Below are 13783 nucleotides of genomic sequence, written 5' to 3' on the forward strand. Positions count from 1 at the left end.
GTCGAAGCATAAATATAATTAACCGTGTAGACCCCGCCTGAACGTTGTCTGCTTAAAGGATTAGTCCAATTTGTAAATCTTCAAAGAATCTTCGCTCTGTGGTGATGAGGTTGATTGTGTGTTAGCAGCCTTCAAGGTTTCCTGATTGATTGATGATCAATAATACCTTTGATTTAACCTGAAACGCATTACTTTTGCGACGCGAATCGACATGCCTCTGCGGCGTATTTACGCAGTACAACAGATTATAGGTTAGCTAATTTTGTGATATTTATATTCGCTAAGCCTAGCATAACACTGTCGAAAGGAAGATGGATTATATGTGGAAGGGTTGAGCCGCTGGAAAGCAAAAAAAAGAGGATCCGCCCGCACATGCTTTCAATTTTTAAACCTACAACCGTGTTCAGATGATAAATAAATAGGTTGTTAGAACGGTGGAATGTATTTGTCACCATATAGTTAAAGATATACGGAAGATAATTATTCGTTTGCAGACGGCCGGAGATATGTAACATCGAAAAAAGCTTAGCAGACCTTTTCTAGAGAGCTACTCCTTTGAACAATGATTACTCAATAAGAATAAAAAAAGAGGGTCGAAAGAATATGGGCGAAGTTAAATAACGTATATTATGGATACCTAAACTGAATCAATAGCAATTTTTCGACAGCATGCTAAAAAGTTCGATTTACGGAATGGTCGTCATGCCGGTAAAGACGATAGATGATGCAAAATTTTTCAAGTACGACAGACGATTTTGCTGATAGCTGCCGCAAACACACATTACAAAAACCAAAAAACAAACGCAAATAATTCTACACAATTATCTAATTATAATTATTTAGAGAATAACTTATACTTGAATGTAACAATACCCTGAAGACGAGCATGATCGATCAGTGTCGTTCGTTCAAAGATCACAAGATATATATTCGATGTCGTACACCTGAAATTATTATTTTGAAAAAACCGCGCAAATGGATTGCGCCCCTGTGCATTGGGTTTAATTTTTAGGCGTAAGCTTTAACTCGATCGACCTTTTAATTCTGTTAAATTCGTTCATCGAATCCAGTAGTACCGAATCAAGTGCCAGTGTGTCCTGCGATCCGTTCAAATTGAACAACGAAACATACTGTGTTAAACTGGTACCCATAGAAAGAACACGTGTAATATTGAAAATAACCTTCCGGTCAACGTTTTCCTTACGGTCAACGACGAAAACGTTAACGAACTAAAGGAAAATGCTATGGGAATTTATCACAGTGTGGTCCATAAGAGGTTAAGCTGCATATTTCATTATAATCATCAGAAAGAGCGTCGCAGAGTGACATACTTTCAAGATGCCGCTCTATCTTTACCAAGAGACATGTCGTTTGCCACCGACGACTCTACAACTCGTGACCTTGTTCACTCAATTTTACTACTTTTAACTTAAGTTATAGAACAAAATTCGAAAAGACTGCCGAGTTCCTTTCCAACGATATGCTTCCACATCTTAACTGGTCGTATAAACTATAGAGAGTGGAGATAAATATTCTGCAGATCAGATGGTACACTAGAGGAAGGCTAATCACAAAACTGTCTGACGTTATATCTATTTTTTTTTTAATATGCACGTATAAATGCGGCCAGTTTGATAAATACATTGATTCACAATAATTAAGTTCAATTCTGGCGGCAGTCTGAAGTTATATTCGGATTTCTGTAGGTCGATCGATCGACCTTCGTTTAAACGTGACACTAAATAGTTCTTCCAGCCCATAAAAGCTGATATTTGACTTAGTTATGTTGCTTTTCAACCTGAGAGTTAACCAATGAAACATTACCTTATATTGGTGGGAAATATAAGAAAACACCGGATAATGATTACGACACAATTAGAGAACCATTAGATTACTTGCGGCTTTATCAACAACGGATAGGGACAGCAGACTTTTCGGTCTCTAAAGCAATCGAGAGCAGGAAACGAGAATAACCTGCTTTGAAATAACCAAAGGCCGCCAGACTCACTGAGTATATCAAATGTTCAATCTCTAATGATTTTTTGTGTTTGTGCCTGAATAAAATCGGTTCAAGTGACACCTATTAATCCTATTACTAAAAGTAGGCCCTCGAGGAATGAAACTATTTGAACGCTTATCTGCCACGTATTGCCCCATTTGTGTTGATTTTTTGAAACAGTCGTACGCTCTCATTGATGGAAGTGGTTCGATAGTACCAGGTAGGTGTCAGGTAAATCTCTTTCATCTGAAAACAGATAGGTATGAAATAAATCTGTTATACAAAAAAAGAACTCTCTAAAGAACGGCTATGGTTTTTATGCGTTAAGAGGTTGCTTGTAAGGCGCATAAAGTTTCTCCAGAAATCGTCTAAGACAATGTAGTACAAAGCTCGCTTTATTCACGGAACTGATACGTCAAAGTTCTCCCTAAGAAGGTGACAAAGGAAATATAGTATTGCATAAGACATATCGTGAATACCGTATTTCTATTAGTATCGCGATTAGTTACAGAAAGTAAGTTTACGCTTTGTTTTAGATAATTATTAAGTTAAAGAAGAAATTTTCTCATACATTCGTTCGGGCTGAGCTGATTGGAGGAATTTTACGAAGAATTGAACTGCAGGCAGAATAGGGGCGGCAAAAGGACGTCTGCTAGATTCATCTGCAGCGCGGGAAATGTTAAACGTAGCGTTGCAATGACCAGAGTAGCTGATGATATTGAAGAAGATTCAACGATGTTGAACGAATGATCGCTACTCAACTTCCTTCTAAAGAGACAACGTTCCGTAAGGAAATCTGCACGGTAATGAATAACTTCTTTTTTCATAATTGGTGCATACAAACCGTAGGCGTACGATGATCATCCAAATGTAATGATAACAAATAGGACATGTAATTGAATTTATGCTAATTATATTGTTCGTTGACAAAATCGTGACATGGCAAACCGCCGCGAGAGAGAGATACATTTTTTTCGGTAGTTTTTCTATCGTCGCTCGGTGTATGTACGTATATTGGCCTTTCCTAGTGGTTTGATTTTAATTGCGTGCGCGTATCGATTAAACAATACGCTATGTTGATATCTATCTATATTCGCTTAAGTTGACTCCCTTATAAGAGCTGAAATTACATTTTGTGGAGGGACAGTTAATTAAATCGTAAATCGATAAACGCATTCGAGAAAAAAAGGAAGTATGTGAAACCGCAGCGTCGACATACTCCCTTAAACCACAGGACATTAGAATTTCACGACAGATGAGATTCATTTACCCCAAATAACTGGGGGCTTCAGAAGTAAATAAACATATACCGTACAGTTTATACGTCCAATTTTCGTAACGTGTATGAGACATGTGACATGCTCCGAGAGTCGGCAACGTAGATATATAGAGACAAAAACAATGACAAAGGACTTCAGCCGTGCTACGGGTAGCAGTATCTATGGCATACTCCGTGCTAAACGTTTCAGCTAAAGATGACCAGGCCAGCAAAGGTAAAAGGACGTTCGTTAGGTACGGCTGTTTAGCCGTACCTAAAGAACAATTGCGATCATCAACCTTCCCAACGTATATTGAAACTAGTTCGTTTCACCGTGAAAAAACCCACACAGCCATAAGAAATTAGAAAAAAAAGCGGGTCAATATATGGCACCTGGCAGACAGAAAAGTGGACAGACCGTGTAGCAACAGTTGAATATTAGGTCTGTGTGTTCCTTAGTGCCCAGCTCTGAAAGCCTGCGATCTCTTTTTCTGCGTAGAGCTTAGGGCCCAGCTGAAAGGAAAACCCCGAATAAAGAGCGCTTATTAAAGAAAGATCGAAAACGATGCTTGAAAAGAGAATTTCTATTTAAACAATGCACCTTCGGTCCATAACGGTACAAGATGAATGCAATATATAGTAACAATAATAGTTACAAATAGTAATGTATAGTAAAGCGCTCTAATAAAACAAAGCAAAAAATATCGGTGAACAAAAGCGGCATTTACAAAGGAATAGCGAAACCTAACTAACAAACTACAATCATGGGTTTATCGAATAGACTGGCAGATACCAAATAACAATACATTCAAATACTGGCTTATATTGTATACATTAGTATGCCATAGACACGATTGGACCTTGATTTGACACCGTCAGTTCGAGACAACCGGGAGTGGAGAAGTAGTCAAATTAAGTTAGAAGATATTTATTCTTAATTAATAACGTGTCCGGATGCATTTTACGTTTATGAAGAGAAACATTTTCTCGTTGGCTCGTTAACGATTAAAGCGATGCGGATCGATTGATGACCATGTAAAGCAAAAGGGCACACAAAGCGAGCGAAGTAGTCGCGGTATGTGGTATTACTCAGAATTGATACCGATTTCATCGACCGTCAAAAGAATACTTGATGAGCATTGACTCTGGCTGAGCATCATTCAGCGTTCTCTAGCTTACTCTTCATTCGTAATAACATATTCTATACTATACATTCTATAATAACAGTTCCAGACGTTAGATAGAAATACGGTGCTGTCTTAATGTTCACTAGTCGACAATGCAATCATACGCAGAGTGCTTCCATATTTAAGATATATTCTAATATGGGACCACGTCGAGCTAAGTAGTCGACTGAATCCGTTATTTCATGCACGCTGTATATCAGCACGCGATAAAGGTGTTCCTTATAAAAATCGCGTGCACGCTTTAAAGCTCTGATGGAGAGACCGCCCGCTCGCGAAGTTTTTTTCATCGTTCTTTCACTGCTATTCCATAAATAAGAATTCTTGGTTTTATTCTTATTGTACGTTTTCGAAAAATCGTGTGCATTTCTATTTGTATTAACGGCATCGAGAAAGAAATTGCATTTCAGCAACATGTTCGTGCAGAGGCACCGGCTGATTCTGACATTTAACAACAATTAAACTCTCAACGATCGAGACTAATTCCCGATCTACCCCCCAAAAAGAACGTAAAGTTTATCGGTTCTCGCCTGTTGAAACCGCGGTAAAGTTTGTGCCGACCAGGTCGAGGCGCTGGAGCCGGTCTGCGGTGCCAGAAACCATGTTAGCTACGTCAAGGCGCTCTACGTTGAGCATGTTCATGAGAGCAGCTGGTGTGCCTGTAGGACATCTTCAAAACTATAGGCGCGACAGACCTTCTCAAGGTGTTTCTTGAAGATATCAGTGGACGCTGAATGCCCTGGGGTGAGTTTGTGTTGCTTTTCAATAAAGCAATACATACTGTATACGACTTACCGTATATGCGTTTGTACTTCTAAATAAATACTATAATTATATATAGTTCTTCTCAATGTTTGTTCGATAGAACGCACTATGCATATTGGTCCACAAATCTTATAACATATTATAATATGAAAGCCTCACCCATCGGGAATAATCCCTAACTATCGAAAAACCTGCTTAACTTCAGTTTGTATAAATCTTCTGATTTTGTGTAAGATAACTGAATTGCGAGCCAGAAGGTACATTCGGGTTTGTTGATATAGATTAAAGATTTTTCCTGCCAACTTCACCCTTTCAACTGCAATATTTTAGGTATATATATCATTGACCTGTTCAGAAACGGGCTTCCTGCTTTACAGTTAGTGAGTGCCTCGATAATTAGCCTTTTTAGTCGTGAGACAGCAGCTGGAACTCGATAATTCAAATTAAAGATTAGAGCATAAACATGAAAAAGGAAGGCAGTATTAGGCCAAATCAGGCCCGTTACTGCTAAAAATATACATAACATTTCAGCGGTGTATTTAGGCGTACGATTTAAGTGGTGACATGCAAACCAGGCATTGTGTTAGCCTGAACTATACAGTCAACTTCGAAACGTTACTACGGTGATTGGTAAGATTTATATATATATATATATATATATATATATATATATATATATATATGTTATTGATTACGTTAGTTTTATCTGTCATCGATGTCATACATTGCTTGTCGTCTAGTATATGCGCCTAACGATAATGCATTGTACACGACATTCGTTATCTTTCATATATCCTAGTGAAGGCTCGTGGGTACTCACGCTTGTATTGAAGTAGGCGTTGCTTCAAGGACCTAAGCACAGATTTAAAACTCTCTATTATTGAAAACAATCCCTCTAAGATGATTGCAAGCCTTCTACCTGTGCTATTTGGTTGACAAGTACCCTTTACTACATAATTGTATCGTGAATGTTGTAGTTTGAGGAAATTAAATATTTACTACCGAGGGTGGCAAGCACATTTTGTTCCCTAACGCCTGACATTTCTTCACAGAACTTTATTGTAATGTAATGAGCTACATACCCTGTCAGAAAGGTACCGCACTGAAGGGAGCCTAGTTATCCCGTGGTCCTACTCTTGGGCAACCCTTGTGATAATATTTCACTACTAAAGGTAGGCATAATTTAGCTAGAACAGCCTATTCACAACAGAGTAATTTATCTATCTGTAAATAGAAACGGACATTCAAGAATTTTTTCTTGCTTAACGTCATTGATGGTCGTCGCCTATCCAATGCCAATTGTGAGCGAACAACGAAAACACTTGTGATCGAAATTACTGCTGTAAGTGGACATAGATAGCGCGGTATTTTTGAACGAAATCGGTTTGAAATGCGCGACATACAGCCTAACAAGGACACCGATTGGTCACAATGACACCTGCATTCGTCGTCGATCTCGTAGGATCTCGTTAGCTGATTCCTTTTCCTGTATATTATTGTTTAGTTTCATAACATGAAACAACACGGTACCTATAAAATTGACGTTGTTTATCAAAACCGAACGCTTATTGTAATTGCGCTCACCGTGGGCGGCAGGTAAATCATCGGAGTATCACCCAGGGCAAAAGTGATTGCAATTTGACAAGGTTCTCTTTATTTTTTTATTGATATGTACAAGGTACTATAACGAAGGCAACGGCGGTCTCGAGTTCCTGTGTAGGTCAAAGTTGTAGCAAATCACGATCCATCTTGGCCACGATATACTGCGGTAAAGCCAACAGAACTTCCGTTTTTCCTTCCTTAACAATCTACTAGCAACCCCGATGATACTCTTTTTTATGTTAACTGTTAAGGTATCTAATTGTTATGCTCAGGTTTAATAAACCTTATAGAACCGTTACTATAGTAGGCTTTGTAGAAATGTTTGGGAGCCCGAAGTTACGTCCACCTTTCATTTCAGGTGGTAAAAACCCTGGACGTGCCTCGTTAACTATTTAGACCCATAAGTAAACAATCAGTTTCCAAAAAACACAGTCTACAGATTGTAAACTTTAGTAAACCTGTTTCATGTGTTTCAGAGAATGTTGGAGAGAATAAAATGTCTTCCAGGATTATTTCCGAAGTCCGCTTTCAGTCGAATTGAAATTGGTAACGGAACACAGTAAAATGCCAGTGATGAGTTCAATTACGCCTTCTTCACTGGGAACAGTAATCTACGAATTTTTAAGACAAAGTTAGTATTTATAAAATCTTTATCTTTTCTTCTTGAAAAAGGTTGTTCCAATAGATAGTCGTATATGACTAAAATCGCAGTAGGCATTTGTTAGTAATTAGGTTATCTTCGCGTTGTGGCCTTGCTTCGAATCGGGCATAAATGGACTGCTGGCAGCCAGCTGGTTGTCTGATGGAATACCTAGAGGTGATACAGAGCGAAACAAGAGTTACTCATGTCGGCATACATTGCCAAAGTCTTCCTAAATTCTCTGGATGTGTTAGATAAACTCTATTTATATTAGATTATGGGACATTCGCTTAAAATGTATTTATTTAGTGATTGAAATTGTGCGGTTTTCTGTTTCCTGTGGTTAAAAAAAACTTGCCATCAAAACTAACGTGCATGTTCGATACATCGTTTTTGAAGGCGGATCCGAAGGCGAGGCCAAATGATCTGAACCATGCTCACCATTGAGCATAAACAGTTTTTGAGCCTACGGATATGCCCCCCGCGTAACTACGTTTTACTGATTTCCCCTCACTAGCGGTCTAGTCCCGGCGGTGTTGAAGTCTCTCTAATCATCCTGTGAAGCGACGTAGTCGCCGTGGAAGTAGATCTCTGTAGCAAGTATTTGCAATTGCCCACTGTAGTAAGTTTGCGGGAGAGATTTGAACCAGCAGTCGATGGTATATCCACCAAATCGCGCCCCTAATTGAAACGAAAATACATGTCTGCTTCTGAACGTTATACCAATCCTCCTGGTAGAAGCTCCGGTTCTGCTCTTTCCACTTAGACTCACCAACAGTGCGATGATGTGGTAACATGGTAATCTTCCTAGCATTTCCGATTCTTCTTCCGTTCTCCGATTGTACATGAATATTGTAGCCATTAGAGTAAAAAAGTATCTCTATTATTTTCAGATGCACTCGTAGCCGTTCTTGTGCTTATAATACTCGGCCTACTTTGTTACATATGGGCCTGCAATTGTTGTGCACCTGCATGTTGTATATGCAGATGCATTTACAAATGCCTAACGTGTTGTTGTCCAAAAAGAGGCGGTGAGAAAGCTGCAATGTCATGCGAATGCAGCCACACCGGGACTGATATAAAGGGAATAGGGAGAGTCCCAGTCAGCTCGAGCTCGACAAGCACGAATTAAGTGTCTGATAGTACATAACTGAATATGGAAAAATGTCCCTATGAGAACGATTTAACAATTTTCCTTGCTGGCAATAAAAACGTTTTGTGTAAAAAAATACATTTATTTCAACCATCCCATGATAAGGGATTTACGTTTTACGATTTTATTTGGGTTCACTTCAAAGGCGAGGTATAATTGCTACAGACATTTTAGTCAAAACAAAACAGTACGCGATCTGCAAAATACAGAACAAACCAAAAAGCCTACGAAGTGTTCAAGGCTTGAGTAAACCAATCTCAGGAGAAAGTTTTTTTTTACTAGGAGTAGATATGGACATATCTACATAACTTTATGGTGGCGGTTAGGCAGAAACACCATTAGGTCCATCCTAGGGCGCTCTTATCTATCGGCTGCTAAACTGTGTGGCTGGAGGACGGCGAGACGCAAGTTCAGCCAGCGTCATTTGATATCGAAATCTGAAACCCCAGAAATAGGGCCTCAGGTTTTAACGTTTATAACCTCCAACAAATCGACCCCGTCCTTCTATAACTAAAAACCGTGTATTTACCTAGCGGGTCTCTTTCTAAGGGCTTTCTTGAGTTATTTCTTTTATTGATTTTGAAAATGGTTCACTTCACTAAAGCAGTCAAGGCTCGAGCCTTCGTTTTATGTATAGGAGCGGTTATTTCGTCTTGAATTCGTGTGAGCTATGCGACCAGTTAGCGTCTTAGAATCTTATATAATATAACCTATTATATAGCTGCTGTGAGTTGCTGGCCTTCGTCGTATCTAGCTGGCTTCATCTTTTCGTGAAGCCGCCAGACTTACTCATCCACTAAAATGTTCAAGCATTGGGCGGTAAATTAATCATAGAGGTAGTTTACATTGTATGTTCATTTTAAAAAAGTTAATGTTTAAACGTGTTCATAGACACGGTTTACAAAAAATTATCAAGTTGGTTCTACCAACATCACATATTTTTTCCTACACGCATATAATTCATGCTACTACGGTTTGATCCACGCTACTATGCATACTAACGATGAAAGTAGTAATATAATGATAATTAACCAGCATTAACCAAGAATCGAGTAAAGTTCTATTATTAAAAAACACATAAAGCCGACAAAAACCCCGTTTTCCCTGTCAAGGTCATGCTCTCTTTGGCCGAGTACGTGGCACTGTGATTCAATGGCGTGAACTTTTGTTTTGATTTTATCGTAGAATCATTCCGAATGAAATCTTTAGGGATACATAGATGAGTTGATGGGAGCGTGCGAACAAAGTATGGCTCCACCTCATAAATACCTGGGTAATCAGCCATTTCTGAAGTATGGCGCGAGTGAGACCACGATTCGCTCTTTCAGCTATTCCTGGCTCGGAGAGAGTATCAGATGTGTGTCTTACGACTTTTCTCAGAATTCAAAGCCTTCTAATGAAGGCTTTGAATCTAATGAAGGCCCATCTCGGCTTACTCGTTTGTGTTTCGAACCACTTGAGGTTGTCTCTTCGATGCAGAGCCGCCTATAGTTTCTCATTTAGGAAATAAACGCGTTTGTATCTGGAAAATTTGTCAATTGCGCACATAAATGTAGCCTAACTCGTGCTGAATCAGGTTTCCGATGATATATTGTCCAATGTAGCTTCGATTGATATCAGGTGGTACGATCTCAATTATTGTTTACAAACTCGATGTTTGGTGCTCTAAGAGCTTCAGGACCTTCCAATTAACCACATGGCTAAACGTTTTTGTAGATGGCGCTCATAAAGGCATCCCTTGTCGTTTACGGCGTTTTTCGTACTTTAGGCCGCGAACTGCTTTCCATCATAGTTGACAATGCTTCAACAGGATGAAGTCTATTGTCTACTTTGATCCGTTAATTTTTCTCGATTAATAAACAAGTAAAGGAGGTACTGACACATCTTAGTTATGTAAGGACGTTTTTTACTATACAGGGTCGTCGTTGCCACGTAACACGGCAATCGCGCGCAGACCGAATGCTTAGAATTCCAAAAATAGGGACCGTGATTTGATAAGCTGTTTGTGGTTGTAGCCAACATCGTTCACAATTGAGCATGTAATGGCGAAATTCATGGTTGATGTATCACTGTTGCACCACATTACTTCAACGTTACGCAGCCCTTTTTTGCCCGGTTTTTAGTTCTGGCTTGCGGAGTGGCCTTTTTTTTTTTAAACATTTGTATCATGCGACTTTGCCGTTGGCCCTCCAGTGTAAATTTGGGTCGGCGCTTTTGGCGGTTCGTTTGAAAGCCTATTTTTCTTGGTTATGACTTTTTTTTTTCTAACTGGGCGGCCCGACTTCACTTCCGGGTGCTTTGAAGCTTTCTTTTTGAACTAGCGTTTGGTTTGCCATGATGTCCAAGTGATTCAACACTTTATACGTCTCCTTAAAATATTCGAATTGCGTGTTAGAACTTTGGACAAAACTGAATCATGTTGGCAGAAGAGATTTTTCATCAGTAGACTGGGCAGTACTTTTTGGTCGGTCTTTAGCTTTGCCAGTCGTAGGCATTAAGTTATATTGTCAAACCTGTCTAAATTTTTGGCGACCGTTATTTTGACGTTGAAAGCTTTATGCATGACTACATGTCGATGAGGTTTCGCCGATTTGGCGGGTACTGGGGTTCCTTTCGGTGGCGCCAGGCCATGTGGCTATGAAATGATCATTGGGATCATATGATCATCTTCTGAGCTGCTTAACTGGCTCAATCATTTTTTCGCACAATTGATAGTATATCTTTTCTTACTATATTCTAAGCATTTCCGTGTTCGAGCTCTTTCGCGATGTAGTTATGTTATACGCGAGGTGTATAGTGCTTTTGCGCATTCTGCAAAGTTCTTCCGTAGTCTTGAAGCCGTCTGAGGCCATTATGAGCCCTACGAATTGCTGATCGTCAGTCTATCACCACACAAATTATATGTTATGCTGCTATTGATAGTTGGGATTCGCTGTTTAGTGGATGCGTACTGATTCCTGATGTTGCTTGTGCCTAATAACGACCGCGGCCCACTAACGTACCGATGCATAGTCTAAACATTTGGTTCAGTCCGTTGAAAAAAAGATCTATATACATATATATATATATATATATACACAGCTATCAAAACGACATGGGTCTTCCTATTGCTGATGCCAAACACCGCAAGTTTTAGTTATTTTTAAGTCAAATAAGATGAAAAGGTAAAGGATATTAGTTTCCGATATAGACATTCAGAACGTGAAAATCCAAACACTCTGCTGAAATTTCAGCTCAAGGTTATTAAGCAGAACCAGATTGTCCACACGTACAAGGCGTTTTTCAACAAAGGAAACTCTAATATTTACGACTGCCTGGACAAAGGCAATAACCCAATGATTATTATTACGGTCATGCGGCAGTAGCATGATCGGGTTTTCATCACAGTAATTTTGATGCCCAAAAGAAGCACCCGATTCAAGGTTTCCATTCAGATACAATAGGTAGAAAAATCTAAAATTGCAAACCTACTTCGTGCGACAGCGCCTATTGTCTGGTACGAATATATCATACAAGAATGCCTTCGGGACTGTTAATTGGACACCCCGTTAAAAAGCCGCTGTCGATATCTAAATGAAGCAAAGCAGCGACGACGGATATTAATTATCAAATGAATAACATTTATGGAAACACTTTAAAATATATAACACAGCCCTTAGCTATACGAGTGACACTCAGCGTGGCAGGCCGTCAAAAGAAAGGTAGTCATAGCGCAAACTTTATAATTTCAATTAGCTTAATTACAGAAAACAAAAATCTATATTTGGTCTGCAGATGCTGCGTGAGGTGACATCTGCGAAGCATGTTGACTTCAATGAGGGTGCGATTGTTTAATGTCAGATCTGAACCAGTTTAGGAAGGCTTAGATCTGAATGAGATGTTGTTATCATATATTTCATTAGTATTTTCGTACGACGCAAAGCGTAATATGGACTTGAACCCAATTTCGAAATGACATATCGTACAGCTAGTTTTTCTCTTTCACTATAGAAAAGGGCTGTTTCAACAAACGTATTTTACGTGGTTTAGCTCCTTTTCACAAAGATTCATTGTTACTCACAATTTTCTTTGTTTTCGAACAAACATGTATTAACGCAATTGTCTATATTTTTTTTTTAGGTTACACTTCGGCAATCACCTTTTGCCAAGTATGCTTTGAGGGGTTTATTTAGTGATATGGGGGTGCTATACATTATTTAATATGAGAATGTTCACTGTGCCTTCATACTCTTTTTCGAGTTCAATTCAACTACGACAAAGCAATCTGCCGTACCTCCCTCACTTATGAGATTCAAAACTGGAACTCAGTAAATCGTTATTGCGTAATATTATTTAAGACCTTTATATAGCCCTTCTCGTTATTGACACAAATTCAAGTGACGTTATTGTGACCCAGCTTCTGGTCCCTTTAGTCACGGACTTGGTCGGTGAAGTCAAGGGCTTTTCTCTTCATATGGGCAATCCGTATATGCGATTCATCTATGATCGTTGTATTTACGATGAGCAGCTGTGAACTGCGATCACGGATACCAACTCGTTAAACCTGTACAATACATGCGTCACCCATATCGTGATTTCTTTGCGAGCTCTAAATGAAACACGCAAACATAACTCGGGCTTAATTTCCAGAAATCTTCGAAGCTTTATATCGAATACTTGTTTTTAAAGCTTCAATTGTAGTAGACTTGGCCCAATTAATTTTGTTCTCGGAACACGCTAGGGAAAAACTCCGATGGCGTTTGATCGCATATGGGAGGCAGTTGCGGGACAAGCACCTCACGCCAACCCTGAAAAAAAAAGGCATATATTAGATCAGATTAAATATTCAACATATTTTTTTTTGAGTTTACCTTTCTGTGCTGTACCCATTACATAAACGCGACCATTTTCTAGTCTCAGATGCGCTTAGCCATATCTGATGATACGTCTGATTACTGCGAATGATAACAGATCAAATTCGCCGCTTTCAATATACACCGCTATCCGATAGCGATACTAGTTTGGTCTATTATCGGATCGTGTAACCGGTCTGTCAATTTTTTTTCTCCCTAAAAAGGAACAGTTTCGTAGCGCCAGGTTAGAGCAAATCCGTTGATTGGCTCGTGCCGCTTGATGGTTTCGGCATTATAATTACGATGATATTTCCTAAAATTGCGTTCTAATAATGCATTTCATTACGGTG

General features: G+C 39.2%; 3 long non-coding RNA genes across 3 annotated transcripts in view; 1 reads left to right on the top strand and 2 right to left on the bottom strand.

Annotated features, from left to right (window-relative positions):
• Window positions 1-3404: 3404 nt before the first annotated feature.
• LOC111244206 (uncharacterized) lies at window positions 3405-7298 on the bottom strand. The gene is made up of 3 exons (XR_002670790.2): window positions 6289-7298; window positions 6027-6058; window positions 3405-3770 (listed from the first exon to the last, which is right to left on the bottom strand). It is a non-coding gene; the product is annotated as an uncharacterized LOC111244206 (long non-coding RNA).
• Window positions 6529-8583, top strand: LOC111244204 (uncharacterized). Its single transcript, XR_002670787.2, has 4 exons — window positions 6529-6664; window positions 6885-6974; window positions 7285-7439; window positions 8342-8583. It is a non-coding gene; the product is annotated as an uncharacterized LOC111244204 (long non-coding RNA).
• A 3780-nt stretch (window positions 8584-12363) lies between these two features.
• LOC147757792 (uncharacterized) overlaps window positions 12364-13783 on the bottom strand; it is a 68026-nt gene continuing 66606 nt past the window's right edge. The window contains exon 2 of the long non-coding RNA XR_015319960.1: window positions 12364-13388. This is a non-coding gene — a long non-coding RNA (uncharacterized LOC147757792). The remainder of the gene's footprint in view (window positions 13389-13783) is intronic.

The sequence above is a fragment of the Varroa destructor genome, unplaced genomic scaffold (genome assembly GCF_002443255.2).
Source record: "Varroa destructor unplaced genomic scaffold, Vdes_3.0 BEIS01000002.1, whole genome shotgun sequence".
In the NCBI taxonomy this organism is placed as follows: Eukaryota; Metazoa; Arthropoda; class Arachnida; order Mesostigmata; family Varroidae; genus Varroa; species Varroa destructor.